The following is a 17,056-nucleotide window of genomic DNA, read 5'->3' as shown; positions in this document are numbered from 1 at the left end:
TGTCTCATTACCAGAGCAAGAAAATGAAAATATTAAATATTTCATCCACCCGAGGCTATCGAACCCATAATCGTTACTTTTACAGTGGTACGTTTGTGGCGCTGCGCCATAGCCTTAGTTGAGATGAACTTGTGTAATAGCGAAAGACCACCACCAAGCATCGAATGATTTAAATGCCACAATTATTTCTCGAAACTGTTCTTCTCAATTAGTAAGGCTTGTCATTTTTTTCGTAGAATAGTAATAATTATTTTTACGAACTGTTGAGGCCAGTCGTAGGGCAGGGGCACAAAGTGTGACTGTAAAACCTACTGGTTGTGAGTTCGATCCCCACTCGATGAGATGAAATATTTATTTAAATTTATATTTCTATTTCATCACTCTGGTGTCGAGGTAAAGCCTCGGCAGAAAGTGGGGAACGGAGTGTTACACTAGGTTCCCTTTTCCTACCCGGCTGTGTGCGGGAAATAGCGAGAAGTTGTATTTTTACAAACCTAAATTACGATAAAGTTTAAAAAAAAACAAATTTTGAATACCGTAAGCAATTTGGTGCATATTTTTTATTGTGTTATAAAATTTCTAGAACTAAAAATGCCCTTAAGTTCCACCGCTAGAATACAAACGGAATATTAAGAAATGTCTTAACACTAAACTCTCCTTATTTTTCTTGTTCAGATAAATAAGGTAAAACTGCTCTATATTGCAGAACTGTTATGAAAAAGGAGCACAAGGACATTTTTTGTGTTGAATAGTTTATTTATCGAGGACGGTTATAGATGTAACTCACTGTACCTGCCGTCAGAGTGGCTCTAACCCTAATTACTTTGCATTTGACGATAGGATAAAAAAAGTATTTAATATAAAAAAAGCGTAATTTAAATTACTTAACATATAAAAAACTCCAAAAAAAACAAATTCATGAATATAAAAAAAAATGTGAAAGATAACATCCCTTATACCTTCTAATTGCGCAAAATTTTGACAGCCTATCTATGTCTAATACAACTTTATAAGAAATTATTCCTTTAATCCTCCTCCGTCTCGGAGTTTCTTAATGTGAAAAGTTCCCCAGAGATCAAACGTAGATATTTTTAAATCACCATACATTCTTTGATCAAAATTAAATACCTTTCAGAAAAATTGATTCTCATTTTGGATGGCTGTATTTATTTTACTTAATCAGCGTCCCGTTGTATTGCGCACGCACAGCAGGGTAGACAGAGGGAACCTAGTGTTAAGACTAATAGAGTAATCTGTTCCCTATTTTCCGCCAAATTTTGGAAGCATTGTGTTTTGATTGGTGGAACTCCACAGCGCTTTGCCTCGACACCAGAGCGAAAGAATTTACATTATTAGAATTTAGTTTAAATAAATATTTAATTTCCTCGAGCCGAAATCGAACCCACAACCAGTCGCGTTATTTAAATGTCATTTGAATTTAATTTTCCAAAATGACAAAATTAATAAATGTTTATTAATAACCCCCACAAGGAATAGGTGTGAGTCTAAACTATAAACTTTAATTGTAGGGCGGGATTTTGTCACAATGATATAATTTTAATAGCGTAGCGCTCTATAATTTAAAAACTTTATAATTGAAAATAGTTGTACGATGTAGAAGACTAACATACGAGTATGTTCTATTATTACAATGTCGTACCTAAATGTAGCATGTCTAGTAATAATTGCTAGTTTCATACTTCAACCAATTATACATGGACAGTCGATCGAAAGTTCCATATATTATAAAATCTAATAAATAAATCAGTTTCACGCCGTATCCCGCAGTACAGCAGGGTAGGCAGAGGAAACCTGCCCACGCTCGAAACCTGCCCACGAGTGGGAATCGAACCCAGAACCGTCGTGTTACAGTCACACCATTTTGCCCCTGTGCCACTACGGCCTCAAATTCAATATATAAGATTTTTAAATATTCAACATTTTTATTATCGTCACATGTTTATGTATTTTTTATATATAAACGTAGATAAGATCGCTTAGTTAATTACACAAAGGGGTAGCTATATGTTTAACAAAGGAAGTGATTTAAATCGACTTGTTTTATTTCGTCAATTTGTTGACTTCCCATTAAAACTATTTTGGACCAAAACATTAACTTAAGTTTTAATACAAATACATTCATAAAATAAATTACGACAGTTGCTATTTGTCATTCAGTCTGTTAGTTTTCTAAAAACATAATTTATTTGATTTCTATGTTGAAGTTGAAACCTATTTCTCACAATTATTGTATTTATATTAACGTTTATTTACTTGTAAATGATAAGCAAGCAATAATTTATCCATATTAAATTGCTATAAGACTTAAATTTATTAAATAATTTATCTTTTGCCTTCATTTAAAACATTAACGTATCTTCTTGGCAAAGAAAAAGCGTCGTTCCACAACAATGGAGATAACGGCAGCCCTCTCCCTTCAGAGCATTAATCAAGGAATACAACCTTCGGGATGAAGTCGTGCAAAAATTATTGGTACTTTATTAGGCCTCTACGAGAATAGCTACGGGCTACGAAGAGACACGGTTTCACAGTTCCGTTGCATTCGTTTGTTTCCATTATTTTTTGTATTATAAATAAGATGTCCTTCTTATAAATAAAATTAAATAAATAAGCTTCACGCTGTATCCCGTACATAGCGGGTTAGACAGAGGGCAATTAGTGTTAAAACACTCCGTTTTTTTCTGTGTTTTTGAGGCAGTGTTGAGTGGCGGAACTAAATGCCGGGTTTTTACCTTGGTGCCAGAGCAGAAGAAATGTAAGAACAAATAAAAATATTAGTCGCCTTAAAGTTACACTTTTGTACCCCTGAACTACGACGGCCTATCTTATAGTCTTTTAATAATAGGTATAATGGTATCCCATGTGGGATGCCAATGTCACTACCATTACGACGATACTGGTTTCAGATAACGGCTTAACAGTGAAAAGCTTCAACCAACATCTTAAGAGGTGATAACTTAGGTGTTGGATCAAGAACCAGATGTAGAAGACAGTTTTACTTGAGTTTACGTATTGCGAGAAGGTTCCTCTCTCTGGAACCCTAGCCACCGATGGCTTAGATCCTGATTCCGCCGACGGAAGAGTATGTTTTTATATTTTTAAAGAATATTAATAATATATAATATGTTGTTATAAAAGATATTTAAAACAAATGTTTCACTCGTATATTATGTCTACTTTAATATGATACGTTACAAGCTACCGGCTTAACTACTTAAAGAGCAGGGCTTACGTCGATTATCGTCCGCTCTAAGCACTTTCTGGCACCCGCGCGACCTCGCGCCGTGTTATAGCACCTGCGTTCTAACATATTCTAATATAATGTTTGCCTAGCGTGGAAAAACACGCGACTTTTCTAAGGGACAATCGTTATTTTAAGGTGTCCTACCTTTACTGTTTATAAGGCTTTGTAATTTTTTTTTATAATTTATTATAATATTCTTTTAAACACTTAGGTTAAAATCGATATAGAGTTACAAAAAATAGTTGTAATTCTCCTGTTATATTTTCGCGTGCACTTTCATCATATATTAAAATATTATAATTTTGTTTTAACTAAATAAATAAATAAATATGAAAAATAAATTAATAAAATACAAAGGCCACTTCATATTAAGAATGTAATAATATATTCGCTCAGCACACATCAAAAACAAATAGAAAGAAAACCTAAAAAAAAGACGACAACAGAAAACAAAGCAATAAAAATGTTATATAACAAATAATTTCTATGAACAGAAACAAAATAATTAAAAATTGCAACTTACCTTCGCCGGAGACCAGAAAACTTGGAGAGATGTTGAAGTTGAAAGTTTATTTTTTTTAACAAAAATAGCTTCCAGTTGGTTTTGCTGTGCGAGAGTGACGGAAACGCGGCTTGGGACGAGCGTCGTCCGTCCGGAGGGATCGGGAGGGTACTTCGACACAGGTCCGTACGCTAGGGCGACCCGACTAGGAATCGGCGTCACCCTCGCCAGGGCTTACGTAACGCGGAGTAGCGCAGCGGCCCGAGCCCCGCTCCCCTCTTTTAGGGAAAAGATGAATGAGTAAAGTTTCCAACGGACGTTAGTCCATGGATCGCTCTTGTTTTTGATCGGCCCGCCGTTATATAAAGCTGTTTCGCACATGCGCTATGCTTTGTCGCCGCAATGGGACGCGGCCTTTTAGACCTGGGACGCGCGCGCCGATAAGCTGAGCTTGCGTTGGATGCTTTTGTCAAGTGTTGCCAGTTTATGGACTAGCTGCGTCATCTCCATGTATTTTAGGGTCTTAGCGCTCTAGAATTAAAGTTGTTCTTGAACATAATAATTGAATGAGACAATATCAGAACATATTACTTGTATTATATTGAAGCCGAAACGCGACGGATGTGGGATCCGATCGGAAAAAGAATTATTTTATATTTTCATTTGCTCGTTCGGGTAGCAACGGAATGAAAAAAAAAAAACTTATCTTAATAGTTTGTTAGTTTTCTACTCCTATAATTCATGTTTGTTCTTTTGTTTTGATTTATTTCTGGTTTACGAAAAGGGAAATATATCGCTTTTATATAGATAATACGCTCTACGTTATAACATTCTCTTGCAAACAAGTCGCTCATCCATCGTCGCAATCATCAATTTTTTAAATATTGTTTTCCTATGAGGAAAAATCCGTTAAAAAGATTACAAGGCTCGATGGAAGATTTCAAACCGCTTATCTTTATTTTTTATTTTTAATAATATTTTTCGTATAAGTAAAATACCTGTATGGTAAAAAAATATATGTCCTATAATACCAATACGGAGTGTACTGGTATTCTGGATATTCAAAAAGCACATCTATCTTCACCATGAAGATCCTCAACGTACCTGTATCACCTCTGGTGGTGCAGATAGTGAACGGAGGTGATCATTTACCACTTACCGGTGACACTGACAAAAAAAATAAAATAAATGTTAGATTGAAAGAGATTTAATTTACTATATATGTTTGTACAATATCCTTTGCGTGTTCTCCATACAACGTGACATTGGCGAAGTGATTAGTGCTCAACTGGCACGCTCGAAGCGCCATAAATATAGAACTGAACTGAACTGAACTGTTACTAAGTAGGTAAAAATATGAAACTGTAAATGCTATCAATAATACCTAATATTAAAAGATGCATTGCTCTCCAAATCCCAAGTAATACCGCTCTCGCTATATTGGAGAGCTGGAAGAAATAAGCCGTAGAAGTGCGTATTCGAACAAAGGTGCACAATACAAGTAATATCGCTACCGACTTCTGATAAGCTTAGTACACATAATAGTTCTTCGTTGATATATTTGATGAAGATTTCGTATAAAGTTGTAGAAAATTACTATTGCTAGTTATTTTACTGGTTAGACTTAGCTTTTACAATATACGTAAAGAACAGTCCAGGTTCATCATCATCAGCTTCGTTCCACGCGCCAAGCAACTGTGGAATGATCTACCTGCGGCAGTTTTTCCAGGTCGATACGACTTGGGTTCGGGGACTTAGCAACGCACCTGTAGCTACTATGTTGTTAAGCGGGGTCGTGGACGGCGGTGATAACATCCGGTGAAAATGGGCGGCGGTGAGTTACGGCCTTCGCTCTCGCTCACTCGCAGTGTTTCCAGAATTCGGTGGAAATTGGGGAAAGGAAGTGCCTTAATGGGAACGAAGTGTCTTAATATTAGGTTCTCAGGTTTGTTTTACCACTGGCAGGATGCAGTGGAAAACTAAAAAAAATAAGACAGAGCTTGTGAGATTAAAAATAGTTCAACGTAATAAAATAATGAATGCTCATTCACTTCATTCACTCGCCATTTTTTATTTCCTAATTCATATACAAATACTTTTTTTTTTCAAAATGGAAATTACAAAACTCGTTTTCAATGCCACGTCGCGTCGCCACGTTGTCATTTCTTAAAAACCACAGTTTGAAAGAAAAACTTTCACATTTTTCATATAGTTTAAAAATAATATTATTTCATAAGTAGTTACATGTATGTACGTACATATATACACATAATTTCAACAGCAATAATTCAAAACTGTCTGCTTGTTACTTTAACTGACAAAACCGCAGTGATGTTTGTGATATATGACGCAAACCGTTTTAGTTTCTAGAGACTACTACATGGATTTCAGTGAATCTTTTGAATATGATCGAATAATATTCCAAATCAATTTACGTACGTACATATTAATCAATATATATTAATATCAGTTTCTCGCTGTATCCCGCACATAGAGGGAGCCTAATTTTCCGTTGCCCACTTTTCGCCGAATTCTGGAGACATTGTGTGTAGAGGTGGCGGAACTTAACGCCGCTCTTTGCCTCGACACCAGAGCGAAGACATGAAAATATTAAATATTTCATTTCCTCGAGTGGCGGTCGAAGCCGCAACTAGTCGTGACGTTAAATTCCGCCATTCAACACGCAACGTTTCCACCAACTAACAACTTACAACTTAAAATGCCAAGTAAAAACTAATTAATAGGACAGATAAAAATATCCTTCTCCCTCTCTCTCTCTCTCTCTCATATCTGAAACTACTGAAAGTGCTAACTATAGATGGTAACAAAAATACCAGAAAAATAAAAATCTACTTTATAAGTCTTTATAGAATCTTTAGAATTTTGTCTATAATTGAATCGCGTTAGACTGGTAACTTATCTCGTGCCACGAGAAATTGACGCCTCTATAGGCTCTTATTCAGGCTCGCTGGCATATTTTCCTATTTCGAGATCTTTTGTATGCCAATCTTTGCAAACTAAAATCATTATAATATTTATTTATAGTAAAATAAAAATGTTATAAGAATATTCTGTGCATATATAAAATATAAATATAAAAATATAGGAAATACTCGTATGTTTAGAGGCCAGTCACGGCGGAGGGGCACAAAGTGTGAGTATACTGTATGCAATTGGTTGTGGGGTCGATCCATCCCCACTCGAATAAATGGAATATTTATTTATATTTATATTTTCTATATTTTGTTCTGGTGTCGAGGTAAAGCGAGGTGTTGAACTCTGCCAATGTCTCCAGAATTTGGCAGAAAGTGGGGAGAGGTGTGTTTAGCACAAGGTTCCTTCTGCCTTCCCCTTCTGTATGCGGGATACAGCATAAAGCTTAGAAAAAGATTAAAGCAAAAAGTTAAAAGCTTAGAGAAAATTTAGAAGTATATCAGCTCACTGTTCTCCTTTTTATATTGCACCATTTATTTTATTCTGGACTAGCGGCCCGCCCATGTGAACTACTTACATGATAATTCATTTAATAAACAGAATTGACTGACAGTCATTTGTCAACACATTTGACAGACTTAATTTAATTAACTCGTTCAGTAACAACTTTAAACTCGAAACGCCATATATTAAGAACTGAACTTTACAGACAACATATTTTTACTGTTTTATTATATATAGAGATAAGCCACCCACTACTTCTAGTAAGTGAAATACAAAATAAGAAATAGTAAAAAAAAATACAAATCGAAATTATAAGCAAATCTCTAGTAATATTATAGGATTATAATAATAGTTTATATAATAAGACAGGCCAGTCGTGGCGCAAGACACAAGCTTATGTCGATTGATTATTTCTTCGCTTTGGTGTCGAGCCAAAGCGCGGCGTTGAGTTTCGCCATCCAAAATGCAACGCTTCCAGAATTCAGCGGAGAGTAGAGAGTGGAGTGTCTTACATTAGGCTACCTCTGCCTAACTTGCTACGTGAAGGATACAGCGTGAAAAAATATACATATATAATTTGAAAATATCAAAAAATATATATAATATGAAAATATTGGAGAAAGATTTCTGAAGTAAGAAACATAAACAAATAGGTAATATCCGAATTTCTAAGCATTTTTATGAACAAGCTTTTGTTCAAAAGGTAAGTTATATTAAGCTTAAAATAATAATTTTATGAAACAGCAAAAGTTTATAAAAACAGTGACTTTTGCAGTTGCATACAATTATTATTTTCTTTTTATTATATATTTTTGACTAAAAGTTTGTTTTAGGAGGATGCTTTGGTTAATATTTTATTTTTAGAATTACGATATCTAATTAAAATGTGAAAAAAGTTTCAAGTAGCTTTAATACTACTTAAAATTTCAACCCAACTTTTTTTTAAAAAAAGAGAAAGACTTTTTACCATTTCATGTGTTCACTGTGCAGGTGCTGGAGTGATCTCGTTCCGGAAAGAGAAGCTCGAAGCACTCGCAACCAACTCGATTCAAATTACCTCTGCTGCATTTATATACAAAGTGTTTTAGTAAAATTGCAAACTCTTTTCATTAAACCCGATTGAAATGGTCAAGTGAAGTGTATTCACAAGCAACAGACTAAAATATAGTAAATAGGTACAGAAAAGTTTAAATTTGTTTTTAATTTACACTCGAGGCCGTCCATGTAACGCGACGGTTGTAGGTTCGATTCCCACTCGAGGAAGTGAAATATTTATTTACGTTTATATATTTCCATTTCTTCGCACTGGTGACGAGGCAAAGCGCGGCGTTGAGCTCTGCCACTAAACACGCAATGCCTCCAGAATTCGCCAGAAAGTGGGAAGTTTTTGTAAAAACGAGAGATTTTTATGGAACTTGGAAAACTTGGAAAATAATAAATAATTTAACCTGAGACTTGAAAGTACCTATATGTAGATAAAACTTACCGCAACTTCATTATAAAGCCCTATCGTCTGACATAAAATGATCACAAAAATTCAATTTCTAACTTTTAATAGGCAAGGATGGCTCATATTCAAGCTAACTTCAATAGCATGCAAATTGACAAGACATCAGCATCACAAAGGTAGAGGCTGCATGGATATTAGATCTCATCGATTTATTGCCCATACTTTATCTACCTATTATTAATCACTACCTACCCTTAGTTGGCTTAAATTGTCAGAAACATATAATTTTCTTAGGTATACGCTGTCATCTGTTAGCAAAACTAAACGCTACATTCAGAAATTCTTTATACGCCATCTATAGTTTTTCCTTGATACACATTCGTGTGACGACTGTCATTCTGTATTTTAATTTATAAAGAATAGTCTAGAGGGCACCAAATAAGTAACAAAAGATAAGTAACCTCATGTCACTTGCATTGTTGTTAAAAGAATCTTAAAAATAAACTAAATTGAAATATTAAACAGAGATAATTAATAAAGATTTTAGAGAAACCGTGAGTGAGGCAGGCAAAAAAAGGCAGAGAGATATGACAATAGAGAAAGTTTAAGTAAAAAGCATAAGATGGTACCTATGTACAAAGAAATTAATGACAATGAACGAAGTAAAAGAGGAAACGAAAAAAAAAGAACAGAACATAAAAGAGGCATACAGAGACCGTAGAGTTTGTCCTGGTTACCCAGATAAGGTTAAAGAGTGAAGCTAAAGAACAAGATAAAATAAAAAAGGAAAAATCTATTGAGAAATTAAGCGTAAAGTAGAGATATAATATATATATAATTACAATATTTGCTGATTTAATCTTAACTTAAATTACTTGTCTTCATCTTATCTATAATTATAAAAGGACTTGTCCTCACTGACTGAGGTAAGACGCATGCACAGCCGTAACCGCTGTGCGTAGAAACGTGAAATTTGAACAGATGTTTACTTTCGTAATCTGGACATCCACTAAGAAGGGATTTTGAAAAATTTTTACCCTAAGGTGAAATAGGGGTTCAAATTTTGTATGGAAAAAAAATTAAATCGGCACCGATTTTTATAAAATTTGAAATTTAGATTTTTAAAAGTATTTAATTGAACACGTGTTTAATCGTTTTCTAAAATTCTCCCCCTAAGGGGGCAAATAAGGAGTTGAAAGTTTGTATAGATTTTTTTTTAAATCGGCACCAATTTTTATAAAATTTGAAATTCTAACTCTTAAAAGTATTTAATTGAACACATGTTTCATGGTTTTCTAGAATTCACCCCCTAAGGGTGCAAATAAGGGGTTGAAAGTTTGTATGGAAAAATCTTTAAATCGCCACCGATTTTTATAAAATTTTAAATTTAGACTTAAAAATATTTCATTGAACACATGTTTCGTGGTTTATTAGAATTCACCCCTAATTACGCAAGCGAAGCTGCGCGCGTCCGCTAGTATAACATATAACAACATATTTCTCCGATTTTATCGTATCATTTACCAGATCTACTACGAGTTCGATACGAACTATCAAACGTCAATTGGTTATTAAATGTAACTATGAGTATTTATAACAAAATGTGATAGTCATATAAAATTATTTTAAAATAAAGACAAAAAAACATTAATTTCCTCTTTTCTATACCTCTATATATTAACATGTATTTTACCGGAAACTCTCCGTGATAATACGTGATTATCACTGTGCCTTATAGCATATACCAAAGCTTTTTTATCAGCTTGACGCTGTACTGTGCTTAGGTACGGGATACCGCACACAGCAAGGTAGGCAGAGGGAACTTAGTGTAACACTCCGTTCTCCACTTTCTGCCGAATTCTGAAGGCATTGCGTGTTGAGTAGCAGAACTCAACCGCGCTTTTACCTCGACACCAGAGCGAAGAAATGGAAATATAAATGGAAATAAATATTTTATCTACTCGAGTGGGGATTGAACCCACAACCAGTCGGTTTTACAGTCACATTTTGTGCAGAAGACAGCAGACAACACTCCTCTTTTATTTATTGTGTCGATATAATCCGAGATTTATTTGTCTGGCGAAACTCAACGTGTAATAAAACAATATAAGAGATCACAACATTTATTAATATATAGACAATTAAAACTTTTATACTAAATAAAATGACAAATCTCAAAAAAAAACTTAAAATAATAATAATAGTTTAAATAGTATTTTACCTGAAAATAATGTAATAAAACATATTGAATTAATTAAATATATTAGTTAAATTAACAAAAACTTAAACAAAGTTTAACAACATTATTTATGAGACAAAATAAAATAATAAATTAAAATATAGTAATACAATACATAATAATAGTGTAGTATTAAAAATTCTTATTCTAACGATTAATATTGACTTATAACTAATATTATATACGGTCGCGGCAGAGTTATTAGGAAAAAATGTTAGTTGTTCTTATAAAGAAATATCTTAAATATTAAAACAATCAAAATTGTAGATGAAAAATAAATAAAGAGAAACATGTTAATAGAAACATAAAGCTTGTAAGAAAAGCATCTTTTAATTATAAAGATGCAACTAAAACCAAATAATTTTCATGTCTCTTAATAATTCGTATCAAACGACTGTATCAAATATTAGATTCAAAATTATATTTTTTTAAGAATTTCCAGAACTTTTTTTTTAACTTAGGCATTAACTGGTGGCAGTTTCGTATTATTTGTAATAAATTTAAACGATCTAGAGCGAGAACCAAAAAAGTGGTAGAATTATGAGAAAATTTTAGGTTAAATCTCAGGAATATTCCTTAAAAAACTAAGATCTTGATACTAACAACTAGGATATACGATTATTATTCAAAAATGTTTATCAAAATGAAAATGTGTTAACCTCCAAAGATAAGGTATGAGTCAGATCACATCCTGTATACACTTTACCGTTTTCTAATTACTATTTGCGTTGAAAATGCTAAGCGAGGAGCGTTTTGTAATTACAATTATTAGATTTTCCATTTCTCTTTAATTTTCAAGTTTGAGGAAAATTGAGTTATTTCAACCAGTACTCCTATCTTCATCTTTAGAAGCAACAACGCCTAAGCGAGAACACCGAGCAAAGCGTAGAAAGTTAAAGATAAATCTTTTAAGAAAAATCCTTATAGCTGATTAATATGAAATATTAGTATATTCTTATATAGATTAGGTTTGGTTTAAATAACCGTAAAAAAAGCTAAGGATATATAAAGTATTAGAAGCAGAATTAAAATAAGTACCGTCATAACATGACGTAAAAAAATGGGTCATAATAGATCTAATAACACTAAAATAATTGTTATATAGAAAGGCAGTAAAATAACTACTGAGAATAATTGGACATAATTAGAAGCAAAAATCATGAAAAATGTAATCTATTAAAGAATCTATTTAGTACCCTATTACAAAGTACTAAAAATCCCATCTCATCAATTTCATAAAGTAGAAAACTACTTCAGAATGACTTCTTAACCAGAAGGATCGGAAAAGGTCAGACGAGACCAGGGGGCCTTCCACCACGAATATTTATCCACTCCAAAAAATAAAACTACAAACTCTCACCATCACTTTAGAAACGTCCCATAACAATAACACAAGAAATAAACGGAAACAAATATGAATAATAGATATCGAAGTTAATACAGACAACTTCCATATCAAAATGAATACGGTTATTGATTGTATAACGCCAACTTAGGGTAAATAGTTCATCCTCTTTCTGTTCGACACTATGACCTGCGTATAAGGTTTACAAAAAATAATACTTTACTCCTAGTATACCTTGCATATAAAATAGGGTGAAGTAAATAACACGCCGCCGTGCCCCAGGGGCACAAGCGTGCGACTGTTAACGAGAAGGGTGTGGGTTCCTCTCTCTGGTAACGAAGCAAAGCGCGGCATTGAGTGCCACCTCTCAGCACGCAATGGGAAGTGGGGAACGGAAGTGTCTTAATAGTAACTGCGTTTTATAACACTAGGTTCCCAGATTCCCCATCTGCCGACCCTGTTAAGTGCAGGTTAAACAAAATCTCTGTATTTAATTATTTCATTTTTTAGATGAATGTACGAGTATATGCGAAATTTCACCCTATTGTATATACAAGATTATTTATAACTATAAAAGTACAAAAAATATGTAGCTTACAACTTACTTAAACTTTACAATAACTAACATATTCTTTTATTCATATTTTTGAAAATTTTATATTTTGTTTTAAATTTTTTTTTGTAGTTTATTTATTTTAGCTATTATTTAGTAAAATATAAGTAGTAGCTCAAAAAATAAACTTTTTATATCTTCATAATAAGTATTTTTTTTCAATATAATATATTTAATAGCAAATTGTCCTAATAGTGCTACCATAGAACTAGAGTAAACCCTACATTGTCTATCTACTGCTACTGGTTGAGGAGCAGCCGCTACGTATTTACACACTACGATCATTTTCCGTTCAAGTTCAAGGCGAGACAGCTTACTCAATCTTGCCGATTAATTAATATCTAATTGCTTAAGACAAGTTTATACCAATAACAGACAACAGTGTTATATTTGTGTACAATTATTAACATAACATAACGAAATAATTTTAGTTAATCAAACACATTTAATTTTAATTTAATGCATAATTAATGTAAACTAATATATAAACTAAGTACGTAAAATAAAGTAAAATTCATAAAATAAAAAAAAAATACACAATAAGTGACTAAAAAAATTACGATCAACATATTTCAAACAAAATCAAGACGTTAACAACAACATAAAGAATAAAGAATCGAGAAGAATGTTATCTACTTCTACTTCTAGTTCTACTTCTGCGTATTTACACACTACTGCCCGTAGCTGTCACGTGCTGTGCGCGTGACGCGTGCCACTTCATGGGATTTGCAACTTTCATATGTCACTTATACTATAGATATTAACCTATCATTATATTAATCCTAATAGGAACTAAGCTAATTTATAGGTGTGTGAATAGACTTGATTATTTTTTTATTCTGTATACAGCAGGGTAGGCAGAGAGAACCTAATGTTAAGACACTCCGTTTCCCATTATCTGCCGAATTCTGGAGGCATTAGGTGTTGAGTAGCAGAACTCAACGCCGCGCTTCGTCTCGACACCAGAGCGAAGAAATCAAGATATAAATTTAAATAATTATTTCATTTCCTCGAGTGGGGATCGAACCCACAACTAGTCGATTTTGCAGCACACTTTGATGACTGGCCTCCACTGTACTAACAAGGTATTCATTCTCATTTTAGCGTTATGGATGATAGACAGAATTACTTGGTGGTATGTGACCGGTGGCACGTAACCTATAGATTAGCACGACCTAATTCTTATACTAATCAAGAAATAATATTTCTTTATAAATATTAATATACCGAGTTTTGCAAATTATTGAAAAAGCGAGACAGAGATAGAACATTAGAAGATAAAATTTTGAGGAGATATCTTTAGAAGAAACTATATAATTATATCACATTCATATTCAAGTGTAAACATCCAAATGCTGTTATAAAACCAAGTGAAAAATTATAATTAAAAAAATATTCATTCAATAAAAAATAATATAATACTTTGTTTGATATTTAGAAATTATATTAATAATAAGCTTAAGAATGAATAATGTTTAAACTATAAATAAACTGAATATGGTGCAAATATATGTAGCTTCTTCTATGCAATATGTACAAAGATATCTCATTTGTTTTATTAAACAATCTACGCGATATCTAATCGTCTTTTCACTACAACTAATAATCTAGATTTACTCACCATTTGATGTTCTTTAAATGCTATATAAATAGAGACTTTAATAGTTAACATTTTTTAAATATAACATCAATAGCCCACATTTTTTAACATTAACTAAAAATGATTAATAATTTTGATTTAAATACGAAATAACAAAATATAGATTTCAAAAAAAAAATCCCAGCTCTCTCTCTCTCTCTCTCTCTATCATAAAGTAATATAATTTGTTTTAATATACGAAATACAAATAAATAAACATTAATTTTATTTTTAAAATTATATATAATAAAATAATAAAAATGAAATGCTATTTTAACGAGGAAGACGATGATAAATTATTATAATATACTTTTTTGTTTTTAGTTTTTTTTTTTTTAGAAAAAATATTATATTGATTATTATTTAACGATTTAACACTAATATTAATCAATTACATCGCTCACTTATGAGAAAACATTTTACAATAATTTTGCCTTTGGTTGCTGGTGACCAGAGAATATCTTCATCGTGGAAGGCCTGTTGTCATAAAGCTGTCGCATTGAATGTCCTTCTTTTCTGTAAAATAGCGCAATATATTTAATATATCGATATATTATCTAATTTAATATATATAAATTATAGATGAATAAATTATAGATTACATTTTTCGTATTTCTCTGCGTTTTATGATCCCAGTTTTGGACGAGGTTGTCGGAGAACCTAAAAATTTATTTAACTTTCTATAAATTCACATAACAAACATCAACGAAGTTTAATTAAAATTAAATATGTTACTATATATATATATATATAGATATATTATAACTACCTTCAAACTCTCCGTCAGCCTCCAGTGTCAGTGTGGCTGATTACTACGCATGGGTGTCCAGGATGTCCAGTAATGTGTTCTTTCATATAAATTTGACTTTGCCAAATGTTTCCAAGAGTTGTATGTGTATAATTGGACAACTGCGAAATATTACAATAAAATTGTTATTTATTTTCTTTAAAATTAAATCAGATTATATAAATATTATATTTTATATTTACCGAGTCGTCGACGCTAAAGATGTTAATATCTGAGATGTGAACCATCTTGTTATTTATTGTTTCTGTAAAACTGTAGTTCCGTATTAACTTCAGAAACTAAAGGCACCGGTGTTAGTTTTGATTGATTAATCTATATATATAAAATCGAAAGGTCACTCACTCATCACGATATCTCAGAAACTACATGTCCTAGGAATCTCAAATTTTGCATAGGAGTTATTTATAGGACGTAGGTGCTCGCTAAGACGGGAATTTGCAATATTCGACTTCTAAAGGGTTGTTTTTGGAGTTGAAAGTTTGTATGAAACTTCGTTACTACAAATGCTAGGAGTCTCAAATTTTGCATAGACGTCACTAGGACGTAGTCATGAAGACAGAAATTAATAATAACATAGTTCACGCGGGTGTAGCCGCGAGCGGGCCGCTAGTTCCTAATATATTTCTGTCGATTTCTGGATTGGATCATTCACACTGAAACAAAAAATATAATTTTATAAATATAAATGCACATTGAAATAAAATAGTGTTATCACCCAATACATAATACAATATTTTTTATTGCACACATTACATATGTAAACTAAAATATACAACAAGAGTGCCTTTTGTAAACGTTTGGCAAGATCTCAATTGGTAAAGAATACCATTTAATATTCAAGGAAGCAGCTTTAATATTCAAGGAATTAGACAAAAACGACAAAGAGTGAGCAGTGAATGTTTCTGAGAACGTAGGGAAAGTTATTTGAAGCTTACATGCTCTATTGATAATGTACGAGTACTAAGTATATTTAAGAACTTTATTAGTCGGGTGCGTTTCATTTAAAGCGCAGACGCGAGGTACGACAAGCTATGTATAATTAATAATTAATGCAAATCATGTTTTTTTATTTTATCTAAAGTATTTTATTTATTTTTTTATTTCTCAACAAATTGAAACGAATATATCATATTATAAGTATTTCTTAGCAAATGTAAAAATCGATGCATCGCCATTTTGGGTTGCATCAAGGAGCATCGGCGCAATCGCGAACAAGGTCCATATTAATAGTAACGGCGCAGTCGCAAAGAAACGACGCCCGTGCGAAATTATCAATCGCCATTTTGCTAATAAGTAATATAAATGCACCAGCATTAGTTATAAATAAGTTTAAGAATATACCTAATATCATATTCGCATATATTAATGCACGATCGCACCAAACACTGTTTCACGTTATAAAATGTTTTTAAAAAATCATACATTAAAAATAATAATATATATTAATATAATAAATAATAATACATTAATAAAATGTATATTATAAATAAATATATTATGATTTCACAAAAATACTTACAATTAGAAGAATCCGGTCACCACTTTTGAATATTAATGATTCATAATAAAACTGATATAATCTAATTTAGTTACAACTATACACTAAACAGAACTAAAAAGAAAATAAAATTTACAATATACGCCATCATAGTGTCAGAGCAGAAAGTAGAATGCCTAAGGTCTAGCCCAGATCGAGGTAGCTAGATCCTGGCTCAGGTATGGTGCGCATGTGTGACGGCATTTCCCACCCCACACCC

General features: G+C 32.4%; 1 protein-coding gene and 1 long non-coding RNA gene across 4 annotated transcripts in view; both read right to left on the bottom strand.

The window, feature by feature from the left end:
* LOC146526897 (frequenin-2) overlaps positions 1–4,085 on the bottom strand; it is a 147,745-nt gene extending 143,660 nt beyond the window's left edge. For both annotated transcript variants that reach the window (XM_085206498.1, XM_085206501.1), the window contains exon 1: positions 3,789–4,085. The gene's annotated coding sequence lies outside the window, so the exon portion shown is untranslated. The remainder of the gene's footprint in view (positions 1–3,788) is intronic.
* Positions 4,086–10,764: 6,679 nt separating this feature from the next.
* Positions 10,765–16,979, bottom strand: LOC146526896 (uncharacterized). 2 transcript variants are annotated; one of them, XR_014879311.1, is made up of 6 exons: positions 16,819–16,975; positions 15,911–15,952; positions 15,482–15,611; positions 15,261–15,400; positions 15,094–15,151; positions 10,765–15,007 (listed from the first exon to the last, which is right to left on the bottom strand). It is a non-coding gene; the product is annotated as an uncharacterized LOC146526896 (long non-coding RNA). The 2 variants fall into 2 exon arrangements; XR_014879312.1 differs by lacking the exon at positions 15,094–15,151 and having other exon boundaries at positions 15,482–15,952; positions 16,819–16,979.
* Positions 16,980–17,056: the final 77 nt, after the last annotated feature.

The sequence above is a fragment of the Heliconius melpomene genome, chromosome 21 (genome assembly GCF_056956725.1).
Source record: "Heliconius melpomene rosina isolate 202511_hmr_F chromosome 21, ASM5695672v1, whole genome shotgun sequence".
Taxonomy (NCBI): Eukaryota; Metazoa; Arthropoda; class Insecta; order Lepidoptera; family Nymphalidae; genus Heliconius; species Heliconius melpomene.
This window is presented reverse-complemented; position numbering and strand designations above follow the sequence as displayed.